General features: G+C 36.7%; 1 long non-coding RNA gene across 1 annotated transcript; it reads right to left on the bottom strand.

Moving 5' to 3' along the window:
• Positions 1 to 1,755: 1,755 nt before the first annotated feature.
• On the bottom strand, positions 1,756 to 7,322 carry LOC149912936 (uncharacterized). Its single transcript, XR_016462224.1, has 3 exons — positions 7,145 to 7,322; positions 6,727 to 6,796; positions 1,756 to 1,794 (listed from the first exon to the last, which is right to left on the bottom strand). It is a non-coding gene; the product is annotated as an uncharacterized LOC149912936 (long non-coding RNA).
• Positions 7,323 to 12,092: the final 4,770 nt, after the last annotated feature.

Raw genomic sequence — 12,092 nt, 5'->3', positions numbered from 1 at the left:
CCTGTGAAGATTTATTTTGTCTGTTGACTGACTTTTGATTACTTCCATATTGTTCTGAATCAGCTTGCTGTCCCTAAAGACTTTTCCCACTTTATCTTTGTTTCCTTTGTCTCTTCCTTCTTACGTGTAAAAATTGACGACATTTTCAACTGCATCCAAATCCTGTAGATACAGTGGAGTTCTCAAAACTGATTGTTTCCATTTTCTGGTACTTTAGCACTGTAATTGCATATTATTTTTAGGAAATCTGTTTTGAATGAGCTCCTGAAAAATGATGCAAGTTAGGTAAAATTCTGCATAGAGTAAAAAACATTAAAAGAACCATAAATGCATTTTTTTTCTCTCCAACCTGGACATGGTTGCTGTGTTCTTAGGTAAGCAGCAGAAATGAAGATGAATCAAAGAACACAGATTTAGCATTTTCTTTTCCAGTAGTGCTGACTTTCTTCCATAAAAAAAAAGTTGGTGGTAGATGAGATTTTGATACAAATATTTACAAGAGATTTTTTTTTCTCTTTGTTTCTTCATGAATTCCACCTTTGTACTATTCCTGTTAGCAAGGACAGAAAAAGTACTCCCTTTGATAACTGTTCCAAGACTCCCTCTTTTCTCCTCTTGTTGTATATTTTCTTTGCACTTCATAACTTCTGCTATTGCTCATTTTTCAAATTAAAGGTCAGTTCCAAGTCTACATTAGTGTTTCAGAAATGAAACAGTCAAATGAATCAACATGTGAATATCCCTGTCCCACTCCTCTCCCTGTTGTGAAAAGAAAAATATGACAACTGGATTAATTTTAAACAAGCACAAGTTCTTACATTTTGAATTTAGTCTTTTGAGTAGGTCTTTCATCAAAAATTAATTAACCAACTAAGTGTATGTGTCAATTGATAGCTATTTGGGAGCATGCAGCAATTGCCTCTTGTCTTTGAATTGCAATCCTATGAACATATTGAAACATTCTTGCATTCACCAGGGCATTACTGCAGAATTTTTGGCAGCCTTGTCTCTAGCAGCAATAGAAATTTTTCATGTTGTATGAGTAATAGGATTCTGTTATGGTTCCATGGATTCTATGATCTTCTGCTCAGATTTGTATCCAAGTCCATTTGAAACAGGAATTTTAAGTGGACTGCATAGCTAAATAGTCATGTTGTTCAATTTTTTCCTTTACTTTGAAAAGCTGGCAACAATTTCTTCCCCACCATGTAGCAGACAAGCCCAGAAATGTATAATTGTATGGATATGCAGACGTGCTTGGATTTTAGTTTTTTAATATCTGCTACCTTTTGTCAGAAACATTCCTCTAATACTATCTAGGCCAAATACTGTTTTCATCTTCCAGTGAGGCAAAGGATCAAACTGGTATTTTTATATCAGGATAGCCAAGGGGAAAGTCCAGCATTTTTTCAAGGAGATCAAGATAAATACAAAACAAGGAAATAAATAAATCCTGAAATATGTATGATGCCCATTAAAATAAAATGCTGACATTACCTTTTCAAAATTTGTTGGTTTTTTTCTGATGTTATAAGAAATTCCTTATATTTTGACTGCCATTCTGAAGGGCTCCTTTCAAAGCAAAGAAACCAATTCCAGTTCCCAGTGAACTGATGGAAACGCTTACATTTTCTTCCAGACTCCTTCTCTCTTAAGAACCAGTGGAACTCTGGATCCCACTACTAAATATCCAGGTCAACCATCAGTTCCTAGATATCCTAGGGAAGCTAATATGTATTGCCCATGAAGAACATACCTTGAAGTTGGCCAGATTTGTTCAGTGCCCTTTAAATTCTGAAAATCCAACAAAAAAAAATGTGAACAAATGCAAAACCACATTTTACTGCATTTGGAATTTTGTGTTTGCAGTTATGGACATCTGTAGTACAAAGGCTAGACAATATTAGACTTTACTTCCTATTACACCACTTGTGCAAAGAGGAAAAATACAAAAACAAAAAACACCTATACATCTTAAAGAAAGAGAATATTTTTGTACTCTATCAGGAGCAAGGAAATACTGGAAAAGCTTTGATTTTCTTTGAGTTATCAAATATTTACCTCGTTCTATAAAATAAATTGCAGGATAAAGAATATTGTTTTTTTCCAAATGGATTTGCATTATATTTCTGCTCATTAATTTTTTGAGACTTATTAATGTATCATTTAAAGCTTTAGTTAGAAAGTATGCCAACTTACTTCTGTATGAGAATTAACATCATTGCAAATTAGCTGATAGACACTAATTAGATTGTCTTGATACCAAGATATCAAGATGCCAAACACAAAAATATTTATTTAGAGACATTTAGAGCTTATTTCAGGACACTGTATCTTTTTATTTTCAATATATTGCCATATTAATGTAACCCTAGTACTTGAACCTTGCCACCTCTTTTCTCTGAAGTGCAAAACCATGCAGGCACAGTGGGTTCACGATTTTATTGCACACTGAAATACTAGGGTATTCAGAAATCTTCAAAATGGTCATTGCCATTTTTTTTTTCTCTCGCTGATGGGAAAGCTTTATTATAAACCTTTAGCTGCTCAAGTCATAGTTTCACACATGGAAGCAATGAGGACAAGATGTAGACCACACCATGCCACGTAATGCTGCTTGGAGATGCCTGTGTGAAGCAGGGTGTCACAAAACCAGGACAAGACTGACCCATGCTGCTACTCTTACCATTGAGACTGATGATTGAGCAGCACACCACTGGGATAGATTTCTTGCAGAAGTATTGTTCAGTTAGACATTGGGACTTACTGGAAAATGTTTAAAAGGTTACTCATTTTCCCTTCAAAATGTACAGCATTCTGAAAGTCAAACTCTTTAGCTCCTCCCTTACCCCGTCCTTCAGCATAGAAACTCCTAACATTAACACTGGCTGACAAAGATCCTTTCAAATACACTCTGATGAATCTATGTGAATACACAAAGGTGGTGTGTATCTAAAAGCAGAACAAAATTCTGTAATAAGCCTGACTGCTTAAAATATGTGAGCTAGTTTCATGGGGACAAAATTATCATAAGCACACAGTAGCTAATTTCCTAAATGCAATAATGTGGTTATTTGCTATAATGGTCACAGGCACTCCATCAGTCCACATTAAAGACTAAGAGGTTAATCATTTTGAGTTTAGAAGAAAAAAAATCTGACAGGCTTGCCTTTAAATAACAGGATTGTAAATGCATTTGAAAAAAAAATAATTGTGGCCTTATAACCTTTAAAAAGAGGCATTTGTATTAATGTATTTATTTATTAAATCCTTTCCTACCTGTGACCACATATGCTCAGTATGTGTAATTTTACAGATCAGTTATGAACTTCTATGAAGATGTGTGAAATGAAAATATTGACAGTTGAGTTTTCTGGCACAAATGTGACATTCTTCAAAGTGAAGGTCAAAACATTGACAATCATGGATATTCCACAGCTCCAAAAATAAACAAAAACATCCAAACAAATGTTAGAATTTTCCTGGAGGTTTTAGTATTGCTTTAGCTCAGCCACATTTAAATCATGCCATTTCTCTTGCCAGGCAGGCAAATGGTCTGCAATGATAATTTGTCTTTCCACTGCTTCTCAGAAAGTTACAGAAAGGACAAAATCATGAAGCAAACAGAAAAATACTTTGGAAAGCTGGAGCACACAGATGTGAATTTAGGAAAGCAAAGTGCAGAATTTGTTTGACAAGTTTTCTTCAGGATGGACATAAAATTGAGCACAGCTGGGAAGTAAGTGCTGCAAAAGAGAGAGAAATTGGAAAGCTATAGAACAAGGACAAAAAACTACCTTCTCCAGCATAAGATCAATAGCAAAAACTTGCAGTAAAATAAAGCAGGTTAGTAATTCACCCTCTAATACTCTCAGTTTTGCCTTTTAGCTTAGGGAAAAAATTAATCACCAGCACACAGCTAGGGTGATGATGAAGTCTGCATTAAGAAAAGGAGCAAGGAATCTCCTGCCACCACCTACAACTGGAAACTGGATATTTTAGACATAAAATTCTCCCTATTGCATGACAGAAGATGTTTAACATGCAGAAAACCTTCTTATTCTAACTTCTATGGTTATTCTACACATTCCCTACAGAAAAGGAGGCCAGCACTCCATTCATATATACCTGTAAGTAGGAGTGTAACAACTTCAATCCTAGGGTTATTAGTCAGAAAATTTATGTGAGTTAAAAGGCACCTTAAATATCCCATAGTTACAATCTGCCTGTAATGGGCAAGGCTGCCACACACTGTATCAGGTTGCCCAAAGGCCCATCCAACTTGGCCTTCCACGTTTGCAGGGTTGGAACATCTACAGTTTCCCTGGACAACCTGTTCCAGCGTCTCACCACCTCATAGTGAAGAATGTTTTCCTTATAATTAACCTAAATCTATCCTCTTACAGTTTCAGATGGTTACCCTTCATCCTGTCACTATACTTCCCGGTAAAAAGACACCCCACATCTTTCCCATAGGCCTTCTTTAATTACTGGGAGGCCACTATAAATTCTCTCCGGAGTCTTCTCTAGGCTATATAACCCAAGTGTTCTCAGCCTTTCTTCATAGAACTGGCACTTGAAATGAAATCGCAACCCACATGGAGTCTATGAGATGTTTGGCTTTCAAAGGTAGTAGATTATGCAACCAAATAAACTTTAATGTGAACCATGATCAGTGAAGGAAAGTTTTCCTGGAAAAACATGAGACGGGGCTCATTGACTCAGAAAATTCCTCTCAGTTGCATGCTCAGCGTGTCCAGAATTTCATCTTTTCCTCCTGGCTATCCACACATGTCAACATTTGTTTTTTTTTTTTTTTTTTTTCAATTAAAGTTGTTCAAGATACAGTCAGATGTGCTGCAGCTAGGGCCGAGACTTAACATGGAGTCAAATAAATCTGAACAACAGCTTGTGTGATTTTGAGTGGTGAAACATAGGTCATAGTATAGACAACTCTTCCTTGCATCTGCTAATTCCTTGATGTATAACTGCATAACCCACACAGGGGAGTGAGGGCTGCTCTGTAGGTGGTTTACACATGAGAAAACACAGTGTGATTGAATGTATTTATTTTGTATTTGGTCACCCACTTCACTAATAAGTGAAACATATTTTATTCAATAAAAAGATCCAAATCTGAAATACAATCTGGGACCTGAAGATAGAGGAAGGCAGAACATTAGAAGGGCCTCGAAATCTCCCTTTTGTTGCATGAATAACAACCACTCAACAAGGAATAATTGATGTAATTCTGGTGGGGGTTTTTTGCACTCTGGCAGCTGAATTTCACACAGAATTTGGTTGTAATAAAGCATTCTACTAGGCAAACCAATAAGAAGAGCCATTAGCCTAAGCTGGAGGAAATGAAAGCAGACAAGCTTTTATGAATCAAAAAAATAAGGCTGAATTGGGGAATTTTTTTTTTTCAAAAATTAAGGCCTTAAGTGTTTTGTTGAATATTTTTCGAGAATTGTCTACAATCAAAACAGCACCCAGAGGGAAAAAAAAAAACAGATATGATCAGCTAACCATCTCATACTGGACTGTACTTGTTTGCAAAATTTTTGAAGATAGCATTCATCAGGAAGTTATTAATACCTGAAAAAAAAACTCCAAAATTGTCACAAATTTCAACATTATCATTTTGAAAATGACTAGGCCAATGCTGTGCTGTACAACAGTACTCAAGTACAACTTTTTTGGCTCTAGTCAGTGTATGAGTACCTTTTGATAGGCTGTTTTAAGGATCTCATGGTACTGCATGGAGTTATAGTAACTGCCAAAAATTGCTGGAATGAAAGGCGAGGATTGTTATAAAAGCCTGAACAGCATAGTTTAAAAATTAATCAAGCAGATGGAAAAAAAATGCATGACAGAGAGATGAAAATTAAAATCCTCTGTTTATCCACACCAGCAGATAAAACATTACCAGCCATTATGCAAGATCTACTTTGCCACTTCAGCATAACTCTGACCCAATGAACTATATGAAATTATTGAAAATTCTAGATCCTGCTGCTGCAAAAAGGGCCCTGACTCCCAGACTGACATCCAACCTTGATGTCAGCTCAGGCCTGGGGCTCTTCATAAGTACTTATAAAATACCAAATGGCTGTAGGTTCTGGTTTTGGGTGGAATGACAGCCAAATAATTACACAGAAGCCATGGAGGGACAGCTGTTGTATGGAAATGACTTCTAGTTAACAGGTGTAGCTGACAGACTGCAACAACTGGCAAATTATTTCATAGATTTGACTGAGAAGAGAATCTGAGGACAGCTGACAAAAGGAAACAACAGGTGGGTTTTCATTCAGATATACCATTTCAAGAAGCAGATCCTTAACTGCCCTTTGGTACCTCATTAATGCATAAGCCAGAAACTGATCCGATTTGATTTCAATGTCAACTTTCAAAAATAAAGAAAACAGGGATACTGTAAGAGAATATTGTGAAATCTCTATCTCTGAATATTGTGCACAAGAGGGCAAGTATTTCTGACTCCAAAAAACAGCATTTATATTTCTAAATATTTACACAAGTATCTAGGATAACAGCAGAGAAATTTCAAAATCAAAGACAGCTTTTCAAAGTTGGCTTGCTGATAAGGAAAACAAATAGGAAAAAAAAACCCAACAAAAAACAATGCTGTCTTCTTTCCACATTCTCCATTTCTTTTTTTCACTTCAGTAGCATGCAGGTGTAACAGATCAGGCTTCTGAGACTCACTTTAGGATTTTGAAATCCAGAAGTTACAAAGAGTGAAGGATTCCATTCCATCTGAGACTGACCACAAAAGCTGGAAAAATACAAAACAGGAAAGTGCAAGACTGCATTATCTTTGAAGCTCAAGACTACATTATATGACTATTGTCTTCTATGAGTGGTTGCCTCTGGTCATGGTGGTTATGTTGGGGTTCAAATATACTAGGATTGAACTCTTGAAAAACAGAATTGACTTCTAAAAAAACGTGCATTTGGTTTGCTGAGCTCAAAAATGAAGCACTGAGAAAAAAAGAAAAAAGAAGCTAGGAAAAATACTACATAATGAAAGGGAAAGAACAGTCTAAACATTGTGGATTTCACTGCACTTTACTCTGCAAGAGTGTTTAAGAAAGCATTAAACCAATGAAAGAAAAAAACTTACCTCCTCTAGCAACCCCTGTAACACGCAACCCAGAACAGAAATTTCAGTCAGATTCATCAACTTCAGTAACAGCCACCAAATCCTTCTTGATGATATATGAAGGGAGAAAGAGGAAACAGACAAGCTAAATATCTGCAGGAAACAGGACAAATGAAAGGAAGTTGAAAAAAAATTCATTTACCTGCACTGCCAAATAGGAACAGATGGTGAGATCCAAGGGGAGATAAAGACTGGAAACCTAGCAATTCATCCTGTAAGCTTTCAAAGATCCAGTACAGCCGAGAAATCTAACAACACTGTAACAGCAACATTAAACAACAATAAAACAATACTTTAAAACAGGCCAGGTAAAATACAGTGAACGTGATTAGCAGAGGGATTTGAATGCTTTCAACAAGTCCATGAAAGGTTCCTGAAATCAGACTGCAAGTAATCACCAAGAAAATATTTTAGGGGAAAAATAAAGGCAAATTGTGTGCTACAAAGTATGAAGCAAACCGTTACTGTGATGAGATTCTGACAACCTCAACAAACATTTCAAAAAGCTCAATGGAAAAATAGGATCATTTTGAATTTCAAGGCACTATATAAATTAGTTTCTGGAACACTACATTTTTTAAATGAACTCTCTAATACAGAGCTAAAGACAGTAAAATACAAAGAAATGCTGTTTAACAGCACAATATTTGGCTTCATATAACATTTTTCAGGCCCAAAGGCATAAATGTTGGCTTTCTCCTACTAAATTCTCCTGGCCATGGACTACAGATGTCATAAATGAAAGGTCCAGAGTTTTGAAGGTCCGCAGATAACTGCTATTTTGCTTAAAAAGCAGGATTTCTCTATCAGTGCCGTACTTCTAAAAGCTCATCATATAATCTGAAAAGCTGCCCTGGAAAGCTCCAAGGGAGCTTAAGAGAAGATTGTACATATGGCTGGAAACTTGACTTGACACAGAACAGCTGTAGCTGCTACATTTTTGCCTCCCTTTTCAATTGCAATTGCACTGCAATCCAAAACAGTTAAGACCGCAGTCCTGGGGCCAAGTCCAAGTGCTCCAAACAGGAGGGAGGACAAAGAAGCAGACAGAAAGGCCTAGGTCTGTTGAGTCAGTCAACAGTTACACTTAAGCCCAGAGAGTATGCAGTAGCCCCTCAGTGAACAGCAGTAGAGTATCATCTGCATACATGGCATGCACTATACAAACAGTGCAAGAATAAAAGAGGAATGTTTTTATGAGATTGCAATATTAGGTTTGACCTTAGCACACAAGTCTCATGTTAGATCTGCAGTTGCTTTGACTGTAAGATTACTATCATGCTTTAGCAAAAAAGTGTACAGAACACATATATTTTACCTAAACATAAAAGACTTCTAACTCTTGAACTCTTCTAATTCTTGAACTGGAATAATTGAGACATTTAGAAATTGAAAGAATAGTGAGGAGAGAAACAAATATTCTGTAGTTCCATAAGTTCCATCTCATTGGTAAATCAAGCTAGTTACACAGTTAAAATTAAACATGCACAGAAGGCTTCCATTCTAACTACAGGAGTGAACATCTATATTTTGTGAGTGTGAAGTATTACTTAAAACTGACAAAAGATAAAATAAAAATGTTCCAGATTTTTTGATTCTCAAATGAGATTTCCTTCTCTGTTTTAATTAAGAGGTTGGACAAACTTCAGGCAAATGTCTTCTCCTGACATATCTTTTTATTAGAGGGTCTTGACCCTCCTGTGCAAAGGCATCAGGAGGTGTTCAGGGGTAACCTCGGGGTCCTCTTGGCCCAGATGACTTTTCTTTATAGTTAAAGATCATATTCATAGGTGGCAAAGTCAGGATTTCAGATGCTTTCTGTCCAATTATGTTACCACGTCAAGTGTATGAGAAGAACACAAGGCAATTCTTGGTCACAGGACTTAGGAATCCTTTCCTCTTTTCTTTAGAAAACATGGGAACTCCTCCTATTTGGATGTCCATTTGTCTCATGCTGTCCTGCCTTGCCTTATGAATGGTTGTAGTGTGATTACAGTTTGACATTGTTTTTCTGAGCAAAGAGATTTGGGCTGTGACTATGGAGTGACTATGTCTTGGACAGAGAATAGATAAGCTCATCTACTCTAGCAGGCACTGCAATAGAGTGGATGGAAATTTAACACCTCAGAAGCACACTCCTGAGTCCACAGCAACATTAAACATTTATTTAAGAACAGTCCTGTTGTATTAGGCACCCACGGGCTATGGGATGTGACGCGACAGGACCTCCCCTGCTCAGTGATTGGACAATGCGTGCTTAAGGGGTGTAGACGAAGTAGAAGATGAATTTATTTAAACAGATGCCACGCGGTAATAAACGTCATTTTTCTGTTTACCACATTGGTGTATGCCGGCGGTTCTTGGTCCTGATCAGGGGAGCTGATCAGTTAAGCAAAGGGTGATACAGCGTGACCATAACATGTATGGCAACACAGTCCCTTAAGTTTCTATTGAAAATAAATCTGCTAAGCAATCTGAAATCAACATAAATCCTCGCGAAAACATAATGAAAGAAAAATTTAGCTGAAGTTCCTGGGATATTATTAAAGACATTTCCTTGCTATCCATCCTCCTCATTCAGTTATGAAAAGACTAGATTGATGCCTAAAAATCCACAAGTGAAAAGGTGGATAACAGTTTGCTTTCCTGTCCTTCACCTTCTCTGAAGACACAATTTTCATGTATGCTAATTGCCATCTTTCCTAGGAGGCTATTGTTTGGCAGGATGGAATCACAGAAATGCTATTTTACTACTGCTGGCAGCCACTGTCTGTAATTTCCCATTTGTAAGCAGAGACTGTATGACCTGTAACATAAAAGCTCCTCGAATATTCTAGCAGTAGTTGCTTGAGAAAAATTGCTGAAAATAGATAGTCTTCTTGAAAGCTCCTTCCATTAACATTTATTTATTTCCTGCTACATTAAAAGCTCATCATAATCTCATGTTTCCAACTCAAACTTCCCTTTCACCATCAGTGGAGTCTTTTTTCCCTTCACCCTACAATACAGGAGAAAACAGTGCTGCCTTTTTGGAAATCCTTCCTGGAAAGTCCCTAAAGGGAACCTTGCAAAATACCATGACAGATAACTTCTTTTTTACTACATTTTCAGGGGTCCTCAGGGGTCCCTTTAGTTTCATCTGCTCTTTTTTTTTTGTTTTTTTGTAAATTTTTATTTTGCATTGGTTTATCTAGCCTGAAGTGAGCAGAAACATTTTGCTACTGAGGAATAAGACAATAAAATCATGCAGAATAGTGGTGATTTACTTACAATAAAAAGACAAAAAAATGCAGAAGAAAATGAAGAAAATGGGGAGTTTTGTACTTGTAGAATCCTGGATTTGTAAAAGCACTTAGGCAACAGATATATCAATAAGCACCGAAGGAGCTTTTAATAGTGCCAAAACATTAGGGTTCAGACCACAAGGTACATATTTGTAACTTTCTGAAGTCTGCCTATTGTAGCTTTTCATGCCTAAGTAATCTTAAAAGCACAGCTCCAACTGCCCTGTGTACACAAGATGAGTAACAGCATCTAATGGACGTGGTTTGTTTGTTTTAATTTATCCATGTAAGGAAAGTATCTGTCTTCACCAGAGCAACCATGCACAAACAAAGAAGGCAGTCATATATATCTTCACCACTATGAAGTACAGCCCTGTGTGCATACGCACACCATGTATACATGCTCACCCTCTTGGTGTTGTGATGAAAGTCTGTTTCTGAGAGAAAACAGCACGGAAGCTGCACATGTTGGCTATGTGAGTTTTCTGGCACAAAAGGAGGAATCTTTGCTGAGGAAGCTCTCCAATGTGGCCTTTGCCACCGTGTCTTTCCCTTTCCTCAGTCTCTGCTTTAGATTACATTAAAACCCCAGATCTGTAAAAGGCCTGAGGGAAGAATGTGCTCACATTTCCTTCTTCTCAAAATTTAGAATTACAAATTAATCTACAGGAAACAATTGCTTGAGCAATTTAGAAATGTTGTGGGCAAGAGTCCACACGTTTCATGTACTGAAGTGAGGAAGATAAAAAGGGAAGGAGAGAAAGGAGGAGAATCACAGGCTGCTATTGTGTTACTCCATGCCTCGCTGTGTGGATAGCATTCATTTCAGCTTCTTAGCAAGGTTAAGCTTGATAATTGAAAATGTTCGTAGCATTACAGTACTAATGTAGCTGCATTGTACTTATACACTTGGTTCCAGCACGATGAAATTGTCAGCTATTTAGCAGCCTTTTTATGGTATTCTGACTGCAGTACTTTAATCCATACCATAATCCAAATGCAATGCCTGTCACCCTTTTTTTCTCTGAAGAAATGAACAATGTTGAACAATGAATAGAATTTTATACTGAAGTCTACAAAACATTTTCTTCTGGGGCAAATATTGTTTTGTCCTTCTTTCCCATTGTATCTGAAGGCTTTCTTTCTTTCCTTCTTTCTTTCTTTCCTTCTTTCCTTCTTTCTTTCTTTCTTTCTTTCTTTCTTTCTTTCTTTCTTTCTTTCTTTCTTTCTTTCTTTCTTTCTTTCTTTCTTTCTTTCTTTCTTTCTTTCTTTCTTTCTTTCTTTCTTTCTTTCTTTCTTTCTTTCTTTTTTGTTATATCTGACACCTGTTGAAAATATTTGGCTCATAAACTTGCAACAAAAGATGTCAAATGAAAGATAGAGTTACACTGGAAAGAAAACATTTTTTTTGTCAGTACAACCTAAGCAAAAGTACTCTTGATAACTCACACACCACAACTCTGTGCAGATTTATTTATTTTGTGTTATGTACTGTGAGGGCAGCATAATTTGAGATAGTGAGAAGACTAATGATTTTACGCTAAAGCAGATTTCTCAGAAAACTCCAGACAGTTTAGAAAGCTAATCCATTGCAAAAGAAACCTCCAAAAGGAAATGTAAAAGAA

Source organism: Phasianus colchicus, chromosome Z, assembly GCF_987193195.1.
Source record: "Phasianus colchicus chromosome Z, bPhaCol1.hap1.1, whole genome shotgun sequence".
Classification (NCBI taxonomy): domain Eukaryota; kingdom Metazoa; phylum Chordata; class Aves; order Galliformes; family Phasianidae; genus Phasianus; species Phasianus colchicus.
Note: the sequence above shows the minus strand (reverse complement) of the source record. Positions and strands in the feature narration are given on the sequence as shown.